Source organism: Myxine glutinosa, chromosome 4 (genome assembly GCF_964187855.1).
Source record: "Myxine glutinosa chromosome 4, kmMyxGlut1.1, whole genome shotgun sequence".
NCBI lineage: Eukaryota > Metazoa > Chordata > Myxini > Myxiniformes > Myxinidae > Myxine > Myxine glutinosa.
In genome coordinates this window covers 163,188,825-163,211,084 of record NC_136264.1, presented here as the reverse complement: position 1 = coordinate 163,211,084, position 22,260 = coordinate 163,188,825, and the positions used below count along the sequence as shown (strand labels likewise).

The following is a 22,260-nucleotide window of genomic DNA, read 5'->3' as shown; positions in this document are numbered from 1 at the left end:
TCCTGTCAAGTTTGGTTGAGATTGGAGGTTGAGTACCAACCGAATGTATCGCGGTCAAACAGACAGACAGACACCAAATTGCATATTTTAGTATGATGTATGAAACCCATTTAGAAGCTAATAATTATATTAAGGTAGCTAAGTTTGAATAAGCATGTCAAAGATCTAGTCAATGACCATATGGTACATCCACTCAATGGTGCATGTGATGATTTGAAGTTGCTTGTGTTCTTACATTTACAATACCTCATCAAAGTGGTCCATGTACACTTTGAATGCGGAAATTAAAACCTATCATCCACGAAATCCAGTTATTATAATATGGAAAAGGCACATTAATAATTTTGCCAAAAGGTCAAAGGACAGCATCACATAAAATGGCCAAGTTTCATCTGATTAACCTGAAATTTTAAGAACTAGTGAGATACCCGTGCTTCCTGGTGTTTGTTCCACCTCCATCCTCTCCCTTACCTCAAACGGCTACACAGCTGACTCCGCACGTGAAAAAGCTGAATGCCTCAACTCTGTGTTTGCCTCTAAATCTTGTGTCCCAAACCCATCCCTCTCTGTACCCACCGTACCCAGTCGTACCCAGCTGCTCCTGGACTCTGTGTCCTTTCCTCCTGACAAGGTGGAAAAGTTTCTGTCAACCCTCGACTCTGATTCTGCAACTGGACCTGACGGCATCAGCCCACGGGTCCTAAAATCCTGTTCTTCCGCTCTTTCACTCCCTCTCTCTGTTCTCTTCACCCTCTCTTTTGCTCAAGGTCAACTGCCATCTGCTTGGAAATCAGCCAACATCACCGCTTTACACAAAAAAGGTGCAAAAACAGATCCCAGTAACTACAGACCAATCAGCCTTCTCCCAATTATCAGCAAAGTCATGGAATCCATCATTGCTTCGGATATGAAATCTTTCCTCTTCTCCAATGGCTTGATCTATGATCATCAATTTGGTTTCAGACTAGGTCACTCTACTCTGGACAGCTGCTTCTGCTGTCTCAACAATGAATGGAGGTTCTCAATGCCAAACAGGAAATTAGAGCTGTCTCCCTCGATATATCACGTGCCTTCGATACGGTCTGGCACCCTGCTCTGCTCACCAAACTCTCCTCCTTTGGTATCCATGGAAATCTCCACGCATGGCAAATCTTCCTCTCTAGTCGTAGTCAACGTGTGGCCCTGAATGGGTTTCTCTCATCTCCTCTTCCTGTTCAGGCTGGAGTTCCCCAAGGCAGTGTTCTGGGCCCTGTGCTTTTTCTGGTCTTCATCAATGATCTCTCCGACTCTCTTGAAATTCCTCTCTATCTCTTTGCTGATGACTCCACTCTCTGCCGCGCCATTCCTCGTCCCTCAGATCGGCAGTCTGCAGCCTCCTCACTCTCTGCAGACCTGGACAAAATCACTGACTGGGCAAACAAGTGGAACATGTCTTTCAATCCTGACAAATCTCATTCTCTTACGATGTCTCTCCGAAAAGACCGACTGGACAACCCTCCCATCCACTTTCTGAATAATCCTCTCCAAGAAGTTCTGTCACTCAAGCTTTTGGGTCTCTATATCTGCCATGATCTTTCCTGGGAAAACCACATTTCAAATCTGGCCTCCAAAGCCAGTCGCCGACTGGGCATCCTCCATCGTGCGAAGTCCTTCCTTGGCACACCTGAGCTCCTCACCACATACAAGGCTTTCATCCGCAGCTCAATGGAATACTGTTCCCCCCTCTGGGCCGGTGCTCCTGCCTCACACCTAGCTCGTCTTCACGCTGTTGAAACCAAAGCGTTCAGAATCATTGGAATATCCCGTGATGAAGCTACCTCCGAGGGCCTTTCACTTACTCACCGCAGGCAGGTTGGTGATCTTTCTGTCTTCTCCCGACTCCTCTCCGGCCTTGCTCCTCCAGCTCTCTCTGGGCTCTGTCCCCCAAATATTCCTAAAGGTCGCACAAGATCTGCCTGCAACCCTCTTATGGTTAAACTGTCAAAATCAAGACTCTCTGCTCACCTTCACTCTTTCATTCCTCTTTTCTCCCGCCTCTGGAACAAACTCCCCCACTCCCTTCAATCCCACTCCTCCCTCCAGGTCTTTAAAACAGCTGTTCACCACCATCTTTTATCTTCCCCTATCCAAAACCTTGATCTGTTCTACCCCCGCTAATTTCACCCCAAATCCTCTTTTTTGAAATACCAACTTCTTTCCTGGAAGTCCTTGGTGTCCTTGTGTTTATTCTTCTCCCACCTCCCCCTTCCCACGCCGCCTCCCCCCAAGCCCTCTACCTCCCACACATTCCCGATGTCCCTCACAAATGTTGTGTTTTTGTGCTTCCCCTTCTCTCCCCATCTTGTCTACCGCTCCCCTTTTTATACACTTTGTTTGTTTGTCTGTTTGATTTGTTTGTGTGATAAATGTTAGCTCTTTCACGCGCCTCGATTATGTATACAAGAAAAAACAAAAAAAACACGGGTGGGAGGCCGGAACCAAACAGGCAATGCAGATACGGCGAACGCTAAAGCATGAAACCAATAAATTCCACATTCCTGTTGCACCCTCAGTCGCACGTCAGACATGGACAGCAAGTTCGTGAAGGACTTCCATGAAAAACTTACCCGTTCACAAACAAACGGGTACGTTCACATATAGAAACATCGATCGTGGGTCCGTAGCGAATCTGCATATGGCGATCCGCGAAGTTCACGTTTAGAATGTAGAAACCATCACGGCATGTCGTCATTCACTTGAACTCGATATCTCTTTTTTTCATTACAAACAACATAACTCCAATCACAAATTAATCACAAAATAAACTTTTAACAGCATTGTTAATATTTCCTTCATTGTAAAACCTACCAGGTCAACAGGTAAAAGGATTTTGAGCCGATAGGTGTTACGGCCTTGGCAAGATCAATGGAGACAGCGATCTGTTAGCGTGTACTCCACCCAAATAGCTATGTGGAATTGTCTCATGTAGAGATTAAACTCAAGTCGTTTGAACTTTGGCCGAGGTCATTATTTACTTTTAATGATGTTTATATACGAATCAAAAAGAAGATAATTGGTTTTGGGTCGTCCTTTCTGCATATCTCGTGGGATTGTGAGTTGGAGAGACGACCGTGATGGCGGGGAGGGGGTTGGCATTCTCTCAAGCAGGGATTCAACCCATGTCCTTATAAAAGGTCTTTGTCAGAGGTCACCGAGTCCGATCGGTGCAGCTGTGCAGCGATCGGTGCAGCCGTTTGTGTGGCACCCGGGAAAATAACGTTATGCGGGAGTTCAAATCTGAAAATGCTGGAGGCCAAAGCTGAAATTGGAAAAACAATATAGCCTATTCTACTCCAGGAGATCCCAGGATTACCCACCCAAAATATCGTTGCGATCGGTTCAGCCGTTTTTGCGGTACCTTCGAACGACGGACAGACGGACGGACATTTGGTGAATTATAGTAAGATGTGCATATTCGGTCCACTGAATTGGATGACCAATCAAAAGCTACAAGCAAATTGTTTTTTTTAGATCAAAAGGTCAAAGTTCAAGGTTGTGTATAATCACCAATTTTTACCCGATAGACCTGAAATTTTAAGAATTTGCATATTAGGTCACTGAATTGGTTCACCAATCAAAAGCTACAAGCCGATTTTTTTTTTAGATCAAAAGGTCAAAGTTCAAGGTTGCATAAAATCATCAATTTTCATTTTGTATTTTTTTAAAAACTGTTTTTGTTATTTAAGCATACGAAGAAAAAGAAGACGTATGAATACAAATGGACGCGGAAAAGGCTTTGCATTTTCAGATGCTTTCTATAGTTACCTTCGCAAAAGCGGAAGGTTATGTTTTGATCGCTGTGTATTTATTTGTATGTCTGTGTGTGTGTGTGTATGTTATTCGCATAACTCAAAAAGTATTCAACCGAATTGCATGAAATTTGGTGGGATGATTGGTTATTATACGGGACACATTTGATTAGATTTTGGGAGCAATCGGGTCAAAGGTCAAGGTCAAGGTCACGAAAAGGTCAAAATCGTATTTTTGTTGTTCTGTTCCCTACACTCCCATGCCAAGTACAGAACAGTAGCTGCGGCGAAGGTATGCGCTCTACCGAGTGCCCGTTCTAGTTTCTGTTTGTAACATGCGAGTTACATTGAATACATCGACATATGAAGGACAGCGTGCTCTGTGATGCAGCACGCCCTCCAAAGCCATATGCATTGGTGGGGTAAATCCATGAGCAGATCGTTCAAACTCGAGTACAGTACTACACTATTCACTGTTCCGTGCCCAGGGAAATTGAAGACCATCCGGTCTCCCAGGGCGGTCACTCACCCATCCATCCGAGACAATGATATTATCAGAGGTCTAAAAACGTTTTCCTGCGTAATGAAACCATTTCACATATTCAGTAAAATCTTTGCGACGCCACAACCTTAGAATGCCGTCTGAATGTAAGGCTGCACACTCAAATGTTTTGGTCACTCAAAATGACCTTGGCTTGGCGGTAATTACAAATACAGTACCGGTACGGCACTGTAATCTGTACAGTGTGTACAAAACGAAGAATCTCGAAATGAACTCCGATTCCATATCCGGGGAATCCAGTCCATGTCGACGGATGACCGGTCGTCTTGTTTCCGGCTGCTATAGCCAGGGCGGAGGGTGTCGGGATGTACAGGTAGTCGTGCCATCCAGCATCCAGGTAAAAACCAATTAAACTTCACTCCCTCTTTGCTCTCGTCACCTGTACTGCACTCTGCCATTGTCGGCTCACACTCGCTGCCTTGAGTGGATTCACCTGATCATCGCTGGCAGGTTTGCTTCGCCTTCTTCAAACAATCTCCATTATTGTTGATTTAACACCTTCATTCGAACTTTACCCTCGAGCGCAAATCCTCGCACCTGCCAGACAAAGGCGGATTTTCGGTTTCGAACATTTAAATGTTTTATGTTTATATTAATATTTAAACCTATTGATGCAAAAAATGGTTTTTCCTTTATCTCTCGCAATGTTTGACATGATTTGCCAAAAGGTTTTATATTCACAGTTTGGACAATGAAGAGTGAACTTTCCCTTTGGGGAGAATTTGGGGAAACGTCAATTTGAGATTCGAACTTTCTTGTGTAAAAGTTTTTCGCGCGCTCTTTTTTTTAATGCTGTTCAGTTATGACGGCTCGTCGACTTGTGACGTGTAGTGTGCTTATAAACGCGCTACATTTGCTTTCTGGTCTGCTCTCCCATCGTGGCAAGTTTATTTTCCGAACATTAATTGATGACGTATGATAACCAGGAATTTTATGTCTACAAGTTAGAGTAGTTTATAGAACAAGATAATGAATTTCTCATTTCTTATAAAGCCATACCTATGTTTGGTAAAAAATTACAAATGAAACAAATTCATAATTATTTAATTTATTTTCCTGAAACTTTAACCGCCCAAATTATTGCAATCTTCTTGTGGGGATGGCCGGGATGAGATTTTGCCAATTTTTTTTCCACAAACTGGGTGGCCAGGTCTGAATTTCAATGGAGAGTAACAATCTATATATATACATGTATATACCGTATGTATATATATTGTTGCGGATCTCCTGAAGCCCGTTCCCTTTACAAAGAGGGGGATTAAACCCCTTTTTTACCCCTGGGTCTTCGGGTCTTCGGGTCCGCGAGGCCGAATCGCCACTTCCGGGCAGACGTGAAAAAGGGTATCGGGACAAATTCGCACGTACCTTTAACCCACGCTGCCACGAAAGCGGGGATCGAGCCTCGCACATGCCACGCTTAATCGAGTACGCCCGAGCGGTATGCGTATCATGTGACTCGTGCTGTTACTTTTATTGGAACCCGATTCGAGCGGTTTTATTCGTACCATGCGTAGCCAATGGATGGAAGGGACAGGACGGTCAAATCAGAGGAAGAACACAATTTATTTACAATGTACAATGATTCAGAATGAAGGAGGAAAGGGGACACTGAGCAGAAGCTTAATCAATCTAACTTATACCCAGACACGGGCCCACTCACGCACATGGGGAGAAGAAGAGGAGAATGTTCGCGCGCCAAGCGCGCTTCGCCATCAGTCGCTCCGGGGCAGCTCGCTCGGCGTGGTTCTCCGATGTTCACGGCACGTAAGCAGGCGAAGGCAGGCAGGAGGAAATCGCGCGTCTGTGGCCCGGCGCGGGTCGTCCTCTTGAGCGCGCGATTAATACAGCGCAGAGCGCAGGGCACGGGGAAAGTTCGTGTACAATCGGCAATTCAATTCGTTCGTCCTGCAGCTCCACTCGCGTTCTCAAGCTCAACCCAACTCACTCTCACGGGGAGCTCTAACTCGTCTCACAGGGAACTGTAACTTGCACATGACTCTGACCGAGAACTTCTCTTATTCAACTCAACTGCCAACTCAACTCCTTCTCATCTCTTTCTCAACCCATCTCGCGCGCAACTCATTTGAGGTCCGGGGGGGTTCGGAGCAGGGTTTTATCACCCCGCCCCGGCCCGACTCGAATGTTCCAAACCCCGCCTCTGGTCGTCGTGGTTAGCCACTCCCCTCGAGCCCTGATTGGCGGCTCGTGCTTACCGACCACTCCTCCTGCCGCGCCTCCCTTCACCCTCGGTAGACTTGTTCAGGCCTGCCGCATGGCATTTCAGCGCCAAACCAAAAGCACCAAAGCAAAGCGCCAAAAGAACACCTAAGCTCACTGGCCTACCCAATGCAAAACTAAACACAGGAAAGGACTACGCTTACATTTACGAAGAAATAACTGAACTATCGCGAGGCTTCATGTTGTGGTGCGTCTACCTACGAGGGGGAATTAACCTTTATTCCAAAACCACAACAATATATATATATATATATATATATATATATATATATATATATATATATATATATATATATACATATATATATATATATATATATATATATATATATATATATATATATATATATATATATATATATATATATATATATATATATATATTGTTACGGGACCGCGGCGAGGATGTTGTTTGCCGAGCGGATGGCCGCCGCACCCGAACAGTTACCCCGACTAACCCGATTCCTGAACGTTGGCCGAATCGCGCCACAGATATTCAATGGGGAAAAGACTAAAACGAAGGATGTAAAGAAGAAAGAAAGACAACGGGTAAGGAATACAAATATAATTTATTTACTATTTACACAATTGAAAGAAACCAAGGAAGAAGGAAGGATAAGAAAATAAAATACAGAAGAGGAAAGGTGACACAGTGAAAATTACTAGCTTATCTATTACAGTCTTAAATAACCCAGGGACAGAACAAACAAAGACGGACTCACACGAATGGGGAATGGAGGCAGGAACGATTGGCTGGACCGGGAGGAAGGTTCAGCTCGGACCACAAGCTGGAAGGCTTGGCAGGGCGCACAGCAAGCCGGGCCTCGTCAGGCTGGGAGTGAGCAGGATGACATCGTGCACTTCTCTCAAGGCTTCCCCCGCGCTTCTGTCGTGCACTTGTGTTAAAGGTTTCCCCCGCGCTTCTCTCACGCACTTGTGTTAAAGGCTTCCCCCGCGCTTCTGTCGCACTTGTCTCAAGGCATCCTTTTCGCTTCTCTTCCCTCCTCGCGCACTTCTTAGTCCAAACACTTCAAGGCTTTCGCGCGCGCTCTTTATAGCGCCTCAGGCAATCAAGCCGCCGGTGTCCAGTACACGCCCATAGGTGAGGTCGCCTCGGCCCTGATTGGTCGGCACGGCCCTCTGGCTCCACCCTTGATGACGAAGGGCGGGCACGCCCAGGATTCGGCAGCTCCTCCCCCTTCTTCTCCGAGCCTACCTCGTGGCGAATGGAGTCGCGGAGGGAACAAACCACAGCTGTAGCAACCCTAACAAACCGCCCAGTGCAGTTGGCAATTGTTGGAAGGGGAATGTGAAGGGAATCTACTCTTATTTCACTTGGTGCAATGGAGTATTTAAATTAATGGAAGACACAGCTTTACACTAATACACATAATAAGGATATAACTACCGAACCGGGATATATGGTGTCCTTCGTGTATGTTTTATGGAATTAACTACGGGAACGCCCTTTGACCTTTATACAACAACAAATGCAGGAAGGAGGGTGACATTTTACAACAATTCATTACACAACAATAATAAAAAAACAACATTCTCATATCCACAACAATATATATATATATATATATATATATTGTTACGGTCCGCGGATAAGGATGTTGTTTGCCGAGCGAAGGCACCGCGGCCGAACAGTTTTTCCCCGACTCACCCGATTCACCCAGACGTTGGCCGTATCGCGCCACAGCTATTCAATGTGGGAAAACTCTAAAGCGACCGAATGCAAAGTGGAAGAAGAAGACGTACAGAAGAGTAACGGGGTTTATTATTTACACACACACAAGCAAAAAAAGAGCAGTCACGGTTATTTACAGGGGACATGAAAAAGCAGGTGACACAGTGCAAGTTACTAGCTTATACAGACTTAATTGACGACCCAGGACAGAACGAACAGAACAAACTCACGTACACGAATGGGGAACTTGCAGGCAGGAATGGCTGGAAAGGAGAGGAAGGTCCGGAGCTGGCAGCATGTTCGGCGCGTTCGGCAGCCGCCGTCCCTTCGCGGCCCTGCTCAAAACCGCCGTCCAGGCCCCAAACGGCTGTCGAGTGTTGCTGCTGGGGATGCTGCCGCTGGCGAGCAAGGTGACGAATAGCAGGCTTTTGCGCTTCCCTGGATGATCTCTTCTTTTGGACCTCACAACTCAGCTCTTGTCATAGCTCATCTTTCTCAAAGCTCATCTCTCTCAAAGCTCATCTCTCTCAAAGCTCATCTCCTGGGGAAACGTCCCGCGGCTGGTTATATAGGCCCCGCCCCTCAACCTTCGCGAACCTCCTTGATGTTTCTCTCCACACCCTCTCCAAGTCCAACCCCTTGTTCGTGGTTGGTTGAGTGGGGCTGACTCACTCCTCCCCTCTATGACGAGGTGGGGACCCGCCTTTCTTCCCCAACCCTGCCTCGTGGTCAATGGCGGCAATTGTTGGTTGGCAATGCGAATGGCAATTGATGAAAGGGGAAATGGAGGTTTTTGGGAATGGGAATGAAGGGAATCTATCTTTTTCACTCGGTGCAATGGAGTGTCATGTTAATGGAAGACAAAGCCTTAATCTAAAACACATAATAAAGATATAAGCTACTGAACAAGGGTTTTATCATGCCCTTCAATGTGTGCTTTATGGAATTAACTACCGGGACGCCTTTTTATCCTTTACACAACACTGGAGGCAGGAGGGGCCATATTCAGGCAATATTACACAATCAAAAAAATACCATCCTCATATCTGCAACACTGCACCCTCCTCCTCTTAGGCACGTCCCGGGCCTACAACTTTTATTTAGTGTGACACGTAGGTGTAGTTCCCTCTACTTTTAACCTGACCCTGAGTGCGACAGTTTTAAAACATAAATAAATATGTCCCGCTGCTCCATTGCACCCTGCCTAACAGACTCACGCCCACAGTTAACCGAATTGTCTTCAAACTACACACTGACGGTGGGGAGCATTATTTACAATTGACGCTACTTTTATTTACAATACGCAACCCAGGACCTGTGATTGTTCTTTCTGGGGGGGAGACAGTCTGCTCTGCATCGACGCACCATGAAAGCACCCATAACGCACCAACACACCCTCAAGCACCAATCGGTGCACAGTCATCATTGTTCACTGAATAAAAATAAACCAACAACCCCTAACCCTGCAGGTGGTCTCTTGCTCTTCGGCTCCCTCTGCTGGCTATTATTATTTTCTTCCAGATGTTGTCATCTTCCTTTGCTGGCGGCCTATTTGTTATAAAAAATGCACCCAATGTGTCCATGTCTATTTTATTTATGGCCCACAGGGGCCGACTAGTGTGGTTCTCCTGTGGGGCATCGGTGCCCAGTGATCAAGGTCCGCCAGCAAGATTTCGGGCCTTCATGGCCGGTTCCAGCAGAGGGGCCATGCCCCAACCCATGGGGTCCATAAGTGGTGCTCGGCCACAGACATGTGGTCCATAATGTGGTGCATCGATGCAGACAGCTGGTTCTGGGAGTTCCGGCCGCACAATGGCCGACTCCCGCACGCTCCCCTCGGCGCACAGGTCCTCATGTGGGAGACAAAAGGGGGGAGAGACAGATGAGCGAGGGGTAAGGTCACAAGGGTACACATCAATAAGGCGATGCAAGGCGAAGTGCGTACGGAGAGCGAAGTGAGAAATCTCGTCCCTACCGTACGTCACCCCCCCTGTCACCTACACTACCCTTGCCCTTACCCCATATTTACAAAAATCTACACATTTACCAATCCGTCGCTACCGTCACGTCTTCCCCATATTTCCCATACCAAATTCGTCTCCACAATCCCTCTATTCAAAATTTGTCATCACCCAATTCGTCATCAATCCTCATAAGGAGGAAGAGATGGAACATCAAGCACAATGTCACACCCACGTCATGATGCGTCTCACCATCCAAAACATTTGCATCAAAAATAATTAAAAACAACCATGGCATGGTGTGGAGTACCATCATTACCTCAGGTGAGTGGATGTAGATGGTGCGAGGATATTTTCATCCTAACTACTTTCTAAATGACTTTAACACACTTTACACTACCCGGGGTCTCTCCCTGCCAATCCATTGGCCAACTTACACTATGGGTTCTAAAAACCAATTCCCATTGACCAAACTGTGGTGCTTCTCAATTTGGGGTCTCACTCCCCCGATGCAACTCCCGGTGCCCTTGCACAATTTCTGGGCTGGGGCGTGTAGCTCTCCCAGCAGGTCTACCCACCTGCACACCTCCACCACTGTAGTTGCCACCCGAGCTTACCTGCTCCTTAACCTAACCTATCTACTGGGGAAGGCCCCTCCTGGCTCTGTCACCCCTCGGTGCCTTCTGGCACTGGGCTACCCGGGTCCGTCCTCCGGATCCTCGGGCCCCATCCACAACAACTCTCCCGGCTCCCAGAGCCCACCTGCGGCCTCACCTGGCCGACATCCTCACAGTGGTGGAGTGCCCAAACCAACTACACACACTAACAGGCTACACGCCCAGCCATTTCCACAACACTAATGCACCCATCCAAATACCATTCTGTCACCCGCACCACAGATGCCAATATCCAACCACAATTTACCTATACCCTCTACCTAACACTTACACTACCCGCCCCGGGTATTCGTGATGGGGGTCCATCCTTCCCCCATTCACACCTTCGCACCATCCACTCCACTCCATAGTTTCCATCATACTCACTCCACGACCATCCATTCCAATACTCCATATATTCCACACTCCATGTATTCCACACAACCATTCTCCATACACCTGTTGGTGCACACCTGTGCACTCACACCTGGTGCCACCTGCACCCTCCTTCCTTCCTGGACCATTTGGTCAACACCACACGCAATCACCACTACTCACTCAAACACTGCTCCATACACCTGTTCAGTTGCACACCTGTGCAATCACACCTATTCCTCACACACTTTTCACAATACACTTCTGAATACACCTCCAACACTCACACGGCATCATCTAAACTACCTGGTGCCCTGCTAACTTAGTGCTCCCCGTCTTCCCTTTAAACTAAGCACATACCACGTCATTATCATCCAAACTAATCTACCTGCGTCCCCACTACAGGTATCATTGTCACTACCTAATCTTACCGTTACCTAAGGTCATCTTCTCTAGATCCCTATCATTATATCCTAACCCTCCCGGGCTAGTTTTCACTGCCATAAACCCCATAAACTAGTGCTCCTTTGCCCCCGCTGTGAGGGATGACAGAGTTGCCATCCCACCACATCGGGGAGGTCCCACTACCAATTTTGCTCGTCCAAATCCAACAATCAAAAATTTTCTATCCCAAAATTTCGAATCCAAAAACACTATCAGTATCATCATCATCACAGTCCGCTATATCCTAGCCTCGGTGCGTCATGACATCATTAAAACCCGGCTTCGCAAAGCCGAGCAATGAATTCGGGTGGTTTGGTCGCCTGCAGGTTGAATCCGTCCGGCTTTCGGTTCAAGGGAGGTGGTTTGGTCGGGCCGAGATTCCACGCACCATCTCGGCGCGGTACCTTGCGGTCCCGGGCCCGATGGCTCAATCTCCCCCGGTCGGAACCCCGTCCCCGTCAGGGGGCACCGTCCGCTTCCTCCCACTCGCCCTTGAACCGGACCGGACGCCTCGCCCGCCAAGGCCCGGACTCGACCGTGCAGGCCGGGGCCAAGCCCGAATCGGCACCGACGCTTCGAAGAGAAGCGACGCCGCATCGATCCGCGCCGGGCCTCGCATCCAACAAAGCACACCGCGCCCCGAGTGCTCGCATCGGCTATCCGTCGCCTTAACCGCTAACCCGGTTACCGTCGATGCTTCACCTGCATGCTCACATGCATACGCTACCCCTTTCACCCTCACAAAACCCGGCGTTCCAACGCCGTCCGTCCATTCCACCAACGCACTCCCTGTTACACACCACACCTCTCGCGCACACTCACTGTTCGCACACTCTTTTAACACACCTCGCGCACCGTCTTGCGCACTCTCCCTCGGTACGTACTCCGTACCACTCACCATGGGCGTGCACTCTGGCATCCACCCACTAACGCGCTCACATGGGCTCTCCCACATCCGCGCCATGACCAACTCAGGTGTGCTTCCTCGCACACCCTCAACCATTCCAAGCGTGCATTCTCGCACCCGCTCCACCACCAACTCACTCTCCATGTCACACTCCGTACACCCCGACGTGCATTCTCGCTCGCACTCGGTATCACACTCGCGCTTCGTAACACGCTCACCCCTTGACGCACACTTTTGTTCCAAACGCGTGCCATTTCCACCCACACGGGACCCTTCACCAACGCCCGGATGCTTCCTCGATCCCAAGCGCGCGAAAATTCTTTTGTCGCCAAACATCCTCTTACAAAATCTCCCCGCACAATACACAGCACGACTCACCTGGGGGATCCTTTTCTCCACGCGCACCTGCAAACTTCCATTCGGGTTAAGCACAGCATCGTGATGTGAGCAGGGACTTTGTACATTTTCCATCTCTCCCTGCAATTCCCGGGCTACCTCCGTCGTCTCTTCAATTTTAATTGTACCCACAACTGCTTTGTCTTTGTTCCCCTCGACGACCGTTGGCTTTAATAAAATTCCCTCTACCTCATCGGTCGCCGGCTTTTCCAAACCCCGTGTCGCGATTTCTACCCCCGTCATTGTACCCGTGCTTTTCTCAACTTCGTTCAACCAGTGCTTCTCGACCCGCGTTACCTCCTCGTGCACCCCTGGGTCCCTTTCGCCCAACTTGCGGTCTCTGTCCCTCTGCTCCCTTTCCTCCCTATCGGCCCTCATTCCGTTCGTTATTTCTTCAATTTTATTACTCAATCGCTCACCCCGAGCATCCATTTTTGCCATCAATTGGTCCATAAAAAATCGCATGTACCCTGGTATCTCGGGCTCGGCTGCTGCGACCACGTGCGCAGCGCAATTTGGTGCTGCTACGGTCACGGGCGCGGCAAAATTTGGTGCCGCTACAACCACGTGCGCGATGGCTCCATTTTGTGCGCCTGATACCCCCTCAACCACATTGCCAATGTTCTCCTCCTCCCTTTCATCCACATGCATTTCCCCGAGGTCCTGGGTCGATTCTACCCCGTCTATCTCTCCCACCGACATCCCGTCGCCTTGACCAGCCATGGCACGATTTCAAAATTCGGGTTTTGCTTTAAAACAACACAAATTTCCAGCAGCTCCAAATTTTTACCAAATTTTTTTCCTAGATGTTTTTAAAAATTTGGTTCGGGCCTCGAATCTCACTCCCAGACACCAATTGTTACGCCAATAGTACAATTGGTGTTCCAAAATGTGGGCTAAATAAATTTAGTCCCAGGTCCGAATCCGACATTCCTGACACCAATTGTTACGGTTCGCGGTTAAGGATGTTATATTTGCCGAGCGGAGGCCCCGCGACCTAACAGTTTCCCCGATTCACCCAAACGTTGGCCCGATCGTGCCACAGCTATTCAATGTGGAAAACTTAACGCGACCGAATGCAAAGAGGAAGAAGAAGACGTACAGAAGAGTAACGGGATTTATTATTTACACACACAAGCAAAAAGGAGCAGTCACGGTTATGTACAGGGACATGAAAAAAACAGGTGACACAGCGAAAATTACTAGCTTATACAGACTTAATTGACTACCCAGGACAGAACAAACAGAACAAACTCACGTACACGAATGGGGGACTTGTAGGCAGGAATGGCTGGAAGGAGAGGAAAGTTCAATGGGGTCCTGCAGCACGATCGGCTCGTTGGGCAGCCGCCGTCCCTTCACGACCCTGCTCAAAACCGCCGTCCAGGCCCCAAACGGCTGTCGAGGGTTGTTGCTGCTGTGGACGCTGCTGCTGGCGAGCAAGGTGACGAATAGCAGGCTTTGTGCTTCCCTGGATGATCTCCTTTCTCTCTCTTTGTACCTCACCACGCAGCTCAGCCTTGGACCTCACAACTCCGCTCTTGTCATAGCTAATCTCTCTCAAAGCTCATCTCTCTCAAAGCTCATCTCCTGGGGAAACGTCCCGCGGCGGGTTATATAGGCCCCGCCCCTCAACCTTCGCGAACCTCCTTGATGTTTCTCTCCACACCCTCTCCAAGTCCAACCCCTTGTTCGTGGTTGGTTGAGTGGGGCTGACTCACTCCTCCCCTCTATGACGAGGTGGGGACCCGCCTTTCTTCCCCAACCCTGCCTTGTGGTCAATGGCGGCAATTGTTGGTTGGCAATGCGAATGGCAATTGATGAAAGGGGAAATGGAGGTTTTTGGGAATGGGAATGAAGGGAATCTATCTTTTTCACTCGGTGCAATGGAGTGTCATGTTAATGGAAGACAAAGCCTTAATCTAAAACACATAATAAAGATATAAGCTACTGAACAAGGGTTTTATCGTGCCCTTCAATGTGTGCTTTATGGAATTAACTACCGGGATGCCCTTTTAACCTTTACACAACACTGGAGGCAGGAGGGGCCATATTCAGGCAATATTACACAATCAAAAAAATACCATCCTCATATCCGCAACAATATATATATATATATATATATATATGTATATTGAAGGAACTGCGCTCCAACGCGAGTCGAAAGAATTGACGCGACCAAAGACGGAATTCGTCCGAGTTGCTTTATTGAAACAAAACAGCTCAGGTATTCTGACAAGCCCGTTTTTCGGGCAACAATATATATACACATTTATGTCGGGAAGTTTGCCCGGCAAAAGCTATACCGGGCATGCCCGGGTATCAAGGGCGAGCCTTGGAAAGGCGAGTCTGGACCTGCCCGGGCGTGTTTGGCTGCGGCCTGGCAAGTCGAGGCTGGGCATGCCCGGGCGCTCTGAGTGAGCACTGGAAAGGCGATAGCGGGCATGCCCGGACGCTCTGGGCGAGCCCTGGAAAGGCGATAGCGGGCATGCCCGGACGCTCTGGGCGTGCCCTGGAAAGGCGATAGCGGGCATGCCCGGACGCTCTGGGCGAGCCCTGGAAAGGCGATAGCGGGCATGCCCGGACGCTCTGGGCGAGCCCTGGAAAGGCGAGAGCGGGCATGCCCGGGAAAGACGAGACCGGGCGTGCCCGGGAGGTTCGGGCGTGCCCGGGAACAGTGAGTCCGCGCATGCCCGGGAGAGGCGCGTCTGGCCGTGTTCTGGCCGGTGCAAGGCGATTATGTACATCCAGTGGTAACCGCTACACACGCCCCTTCAGAATCGACCTGCACCGGCGGCAGGGTCAATTTAAGGGGGGTCCGGATGACCCGGCCGAAGCGACCCCTGGAGGGTCGTGGGGAGGGGTCTGACGTGGTGGTGGGTGGTCGAGCGGGGGGAACTGTGGACGGGGGGCGGCCTCGCCGCGGAGGAAGGGCCAACCGTGGTGGTCGGTCGACGTCCATGTGCGCCGGTTTGAGGCGGTCCACAGAAATCCGGTCCGGCCGGCCGCCGAAGTCGACGATGAAAGACTTGTCGCCCCATCGCAGGACCCGGAAGGGCCCGTCGTACGGCGGCCGGAGTGGCCCCCGGTGCGCGTCATGACGCACAAAGACGTACTCCGCTGTGCGAAGCGCCGGGGGGACGTAGGACTGGGGGCCACCGTGGCGGGACGTCGGCACGGGGGCAAATCGTCGGGCGGCCTCCTGGAGGTCCGAGCGCTGGCGAGCGGCGGACCAGGGACTGGTAGCATCAGGCACGAATTCGCCCGGGACGCGGAGTGGCTGGCCGTAGACGAGCTCGGCGGCGGACGCCTGGAGGTCTTCCTTGGGGGCCGTGCGAAGGCCCAAAAGGACCCACGGCAGCCGGTCGGCCCAACCGTCGTCCTGAAGGCCGGCCATGAGTGCGGCCTTCATGGAGCGGTGAAACCGCTCGCACAACCCATTGGCTTGGGGGTGGTAGGCCGTGGTGCGGTGCAGCGTGACCCCCAACGAACGGGCGACCGCGCCCCAAAGCTCAGACGTGAACAGTGGGCCGCGGTCGGACGAGATGTCCGCTGGTGCGCCGAAGCGCGCGACCCAGGTGGCGATGAACGCCTGCGCCACGTCGGCGGTGGTGGTGGAGGTGAGGGGCACGGCCTCCGGCCACCTGGTGGTCCTGTCCACCATGGTGAGCAGGTGGGTGAACCCCCGCGAGGGGGGCAGGGGACCCACCAGGTCCACGTGGACGTGGTCGAAACGCCGTTCAGGCACGGCGAAAGGTGCCAGCGGGGCCTGGGTGTGGCGGTGGACCTTGGCTCGCTGGCAGGCCGTGCAGGCGTTGGCCCAGTCACGGATGTTTCGTCGAAGGCCGTGCCAGACGAAACGCGCCGACACCAGCTTCTGAGAAGCTTTCCGGCCCGGGTGAGAAAGGCCGTGGATGGAGGCGAAGATGCGGCGCTGCCAGGAAACGGGCACGATGGGGCGAGGCTGGCCCTGGGAGACGTCGCAGAGCAGGACGGTGCCCGCGAAGGGGATGTCGGCCAGGCGGAGGCCCGTGTCCGCCACGCGGAGTGCCTGCACCGAGGCGTCGGTGGTCTGGTCGGCCGCCATGAGCGTGAAGTCCACGCCGAGGTGGACCGCGTTCGCGCTGGCCCGCGAAAGGCAGTCGGCCACGGCGTTGTCTTTGCCGGCGATGTGCTGGATGTCCGTGGTGAACTCCGACACGGCAGAGAGGTGGCGCTGCTGGCGGGCCGACCACGGCTCCGTGACCTTAGCCATTGCGTAGACCAACGGCTTGTGGTCGACGAAAGCCGTGAACGGGCGGCCCTCCAGGAGGTGTCGGAAATGGCGAACGGCCAGGAATAGCCCGAGCAGCTCGCGGTCGAACGTGCTGTAGTTTAACTCGTTCGGCCGGAGTTGCCGGCTGAAAAAAGCGAGTGGCTGCCAAACCCCGTCCACCCATTGCTCATGGACGGCGCCCACCGCGTAGTTGGAGGCGTCCGTAGTGAGGGCGATGGGCGCGTTGAGCACCGGGTGAGCCAGCAGCGTTGCGTCGGCGAGGGCCCGTTTGGCACTGGCGAAGGCCGCGTCCATGGCCGCGGACCAAACAATGTCATGCTTGGCCGGCTTGCCCCGGAGGGCCTCGTAAAGGGGCCGCATGAGCTGAGCAGCGCGGGGCACGAATCGGTGATAAAAATTCACCATGCCGAGGAACTCTTGGAGGGCCTTGATGGAACGGGGACGCGGGAACGTGGTGATGGCCTCGACCTTGGTCGGCAGCGGCACGGCCCCGGTCTTGGTGATGCGGTGGCCCAAAAAGTCAACGGTCGTCGCGCCGAAGTGGCATTTGACCGGGTTGACAATTAAGCCGTGCTCGCTGAGGCGACCGAACAGTGTTCGGAGGTGGAGGAGGTGCTCGGCGCGGGACGTGCTGGCGACGAGGATGTCGTCCAGATAGACGAAAAGAAACGGCAGGTCGCGCAGCACGCTGTCCATCAAGCGCTGGAACGCCTGGGCCGCGTTCTTGAGGCCAAACGGCATCCGCAAAAATTTGAACAGGCCGAACGGCGTGATGACGGCCGTCTTCGGGACGTCGGCCGCCCGGACAGGTACCTGGTGGTAGCCCCGTATCAGGTCAATTTTCGAAAAGATGACCCGTCCCACCAAACGGGCGGAAAAGTCCTGAATATGCGGGATCGGGTACCTGTCGGGGGTGGTAGCGTCATTGAGACGGCGGTAGTCACCACACGGGCGCCATCCACCCCCCGGCTTTGGCACGATGTGCAGTGGCGAGGCCCACGCGCTATCGGAGCGCCGCACGATGCCGAGGTGCTCCAACGCGTCGAATTCGGCCTTTGCCACGGCGAGCTTGGCTGGGTCGAGGCGGCGGGCCCTGGCGTAGACCGGCGGGCCCGTAGTGGGTATGTGGTGCTCGATCCCGTGCCGCACCGCGACGGCCGAAAACGTCGGCCGCGTGAGGGCCGGGAATTCCACGAGCAGGCGAGCGAACTCGTTCGTTGCCGGGAGGGCGCACGCCAGTTCGGTCGGCGCGGAGCTGCTCATTGTGCACGCCAGGGAGCTGAAGGTCTCGGCGTGGACAAGGCGACGTCGTTTGACGTCGACCAGCAGCCCGTGCGCGCAGAGGAAGTCGGCGCCCAGCAAAGCCACGGGGACGCTGGCGGTAACAAAAGTCCACTGAAAGCGCTGGCTGCCGAAGCAGAGGGTGACGACGCGTGGGCCGAAAGTGCGTATGGCCGAGCCATTAGCAGCGACCAAAGAGGGGCCGCAAACTGCGTCCAGCCTGTCCTGCTCGGAGGCAGGTATGACGCTCAGTTGGGCACCGGTGTCGCACAGGAAACGCCGTCCAGACGCTTTGTCCCGAATAAACAGCAAGTTGCCCGAGTGGCCGGCGCTCATGGCTGGGAATGAACGCCGGCCCGGCCGTTTCCCGACCTGCCGAAAGTGCACGGGGACCGGCACGTCCGAGCCTTGTGTCCGAACCTGGCGTGGTAATAACACCACGCCCGGTCAGGTGGAGGCCCCGGCCATCGTGTCGGAAGCGGGCGGTGCGGCGTGGCGGCCGCCAGTTGCACCGGCAGTTCGGCCTCCAACCGCGCAGGGCGCTCGGGCGTCGTGGGCGTCGCCTCGGACGGCGGCGGGCTCCAGGTAACCGCGCCGATGTGCTGGCCCGCCAAGGAGATCTTATCGGCTTCCCTGGCTAGGGCGCGGGAATCCGTGATCAACGTGCCAGCCAGGGCGAGGCGTACCGGGTTAGGCAGCTGACGGAGGAACAGCTCCCGGAACAGGAATGCCGGAGAGTGCTCGCCGAGCAACGAGAGCATATAGTCCATGCGCTCGGACGGGCGCGTGTCGCCGAGCTCGGGCAGGTCAAGCAGGCGCCGTGCGCGTGCTGCCGGTGAGAGGGCGAAAGCGCCGAGGAGGAGCGTCTTCAGCGCGTCGTATTTGTCAGCAGCCGGCGGGTGCTGGAGGAGGCTCAAGGCGCGGGCCGCGGTGGCGGAGCCGAGCGCCGCCACAACATGGTGGAAGCGGGTGTCGTCCGCGGTGATGCCTCGCAGGGCGAACTGGGAGTCCGCCTGGGCGAACCAAACAGCCGCGTGAGTCTCCCAGAAGGTAGGCAGTTTAAGCGTCACTGCCGTATCCATGTCGGTAGGTCACCAATGAAGGAACTGCGGTCCAACGCGAGTCGAAAGAATTGACGCGACCAAAGACGGAATTCGTCCGAGTTGCTTTATTGAAACAAAACAGCTCAGGTATTCTGACAAGCCCGTTTTTCGGGCAACAATATATATACACATTTATGTCGGGAAGTTTGCCCGGCAAAAGCTATACCGGGCATGCCCGGGTATCAAGGGCGAGCCTTGGAAAGGCGAGTCTGGACCTGCCCGGGCGTGTTTGGCTGCGGCCTGGCAAGTCGAGGCTGGGCATGCCCGGGCGCTCTGGGTGAGCACTGGAAAGGCGATAGCGGGCATGCCCGGACGCTCTGGGCGAGCCCTGGAAAGGCGATAGCGGGCATGCCCGGACGCTCTGGGCGTGCCCTGGAAAGGCGATAGCGGGCATGCCCGGACGCTCTGGGCGAGCCCTGGAAAGGCGATAGCGGGCATGCCCGGACGCTCTGGGCGAGCCCTGGAAAGGCGAGAGCGGGCATGCCCGGGAAAGACGAGACCGGGCGTGCCCGGGAGGTTCGGGCGTGCCCGGGAACAGTGAGTCCGGGCATGCCCGGGAGAGGCGCGTCTGGCCGTGTTCTGGCCGGTGCAAGGCGATTATGTACATCCAGCGGTAACCGCTACAATATATATATATATATATATATATATATATATATATATATATATATATATATATATATATATATATATATGTATGTATATTGTCGTGTGTCTACCCTGTAGTGAACACCGCAAGGTGACACAGATGACCAAACGAGCTTTAACTCCAAGGCGTTCAATCCAATGGCGGACCTTCGTGGGGTGTGGAGGGGGGGAGGGGGGAGGAAGAGCCGCGAGCGCTTACCTACATGGGTCCACCGGCCGTCTTTGCACCTGCACTGATTAATTCAAAACCGACACAGGATTTAACTGTACAAAAATACCGGCTTTATTAAAGAACTGCCTGTAACAAAATAATGCACGATAAAAACTACGATTCCTAAATGGGACATCCCCACACAGATCCGTATACAGCACAAAGGAAAAAAAAAAACTGAAAAACAAATATGTGTGTGTGGGCACTTAGCTCTGAGCATCTCTTGAACCTCGTCAGGAATCATCCCGGATCGTCACAGGCCTCCACGTCCTTGCGTGGGAACCACAGGCTGCACTGCCGCGAGCGGGAACTAGGCCTCGCTGTGCAGTCCGCTTCTCTCGCCGCCGAGCGCAAAGTCAGCAGGCCGCGCTTGTTCTACTTGCCCCCGCTCGTCCTTGTCGATCTTGTTCACCAACACCGCCGTGCCAAGGAAAAGAAATGCGGCCGTGCCTTCAATCGGAAGCCCGCACAAAGAGAGCATGCAAATGCGTCCGCCTTCCACCAACATGTCCAAGTCTAGCTCAAGAGACACCGTATGTGTGACCGTTCACTATGGAGGCCAGCTCAGAGAGAGAAAAGCCATGAGAAACCAAAATGTCGGGGAGACGACCGCTCGCCACCAAACCCAGAAAACGAGAGACAAAATGTCTGCCTTCCAACCCCTTTGTACTCAAGGCTCTGACGCCATCCAATGGTGTCTGCGTCGCCGCTCCTATCAGCTAGTGCCATCTCATCGCTCTTGGTGTCCTGACCAATCGCTGCTCTTCGGGGGTGTGGCCTCCCGAACCTGCCTGCTTGATGTGGTGATATGGCTGCTGGCAGCACCAGCGGTATTGTTCAATGTCTTGTTCCGGTCACTTTTATTTAGTGTTATAAATGCGTGATTTATTAGCTTGTGTGTGTGCTGCATTGTCATAAGGAACAGAGGAAAAATAACAGAGGCCATTACATACAGGGGATTAATTACCCATAATCCCTAACTAATTAACATAACCCCACCCCTCGTGATGGGAACGAAGATACTTACCCGAAACATTTACACGACATCCGGTCTAAACGAATTTCCTAGTTATGATACATGGGGTTTCTTCTTCTTCACGACAGGCGGAGCACACTACCGATACAATTCTACCTGGCTCTAAGGTAATCATTGCCTAGCCCCTACAAACGTAAGAATATTGTCATGTCGCAGGGGATTAATATTCCCAGTGACGGATGGCTGATCAGTCCTTAACTCCGACGCGTATGAGCCAAATCGATGGTGACTCCTCTGTATAGCACGCGAGGGAAACGGGGGTCCTGTGGCCTTACTTGAATGGACGGACGCGGCGGGGGTTTAGTCCTCGAACCCACAAACAAATAAACACACAGGACAAGGAAAATTCACAATACAAGAATGAAATGCAAAAATAAAGGATTTAATGAAAATGATTGTAAGACTATGAAAATGAAAGGTGATGCAAAACTAAAATTCCTAAATGAGGGGACCCTCCACTCAGAATCATATACAGACACAGGAATGATAAAAGAAAAGAAAATGGTGTGGTCAGTCAGCCAATACTCAAGCCTGCTCCAATGAGGACAAGCGTGGATGGTCCCCGAGTCTCCGCGGGGGAGCGCACAAGATGGCGTGAATCGCCACATGGCACCCTGAGCCGTGAAGCGGCGGCAACCCGTCCTCCTCTTCTGGTCGTTCCATGCTCCACAAAGCTCCCCTCACG

General features: G+C 52.2%; 1 protein-coding gene across 15 annotated transcripts in view; it reads left to right on the top strand.

Annotated features, from left to right (window-relative positions):
- CLOCK (clock circadian regulator) overlaps positions 1–22,260 on the top strand; it is a 142,209-nt gene that overhangs the window by 11,882 nt on the left and 108,067 nt on the right. For 6 of the 15 annotated variants that reach the window (XM_078776697.1, XM_068113956.2, XM_068113958.2 and 3 more), the window contains exon 1: positions 4,619–4,800. The exons of 1 other annotated variant lie outside the window; for it this stretch is intronic. The gene's annotated coding sequence lies outside the window, so the exon portion shown is untranslated. Of the gene's footprint in view, positions 1–4,587; positions 4,801–22,260 lie in introns of those variants that run through there. 8 more of the 15 variants (XM_078776702.1, XM_078776699.1, XM_078776700.1 and 5 more) reach the window with 6 other exon arrangements.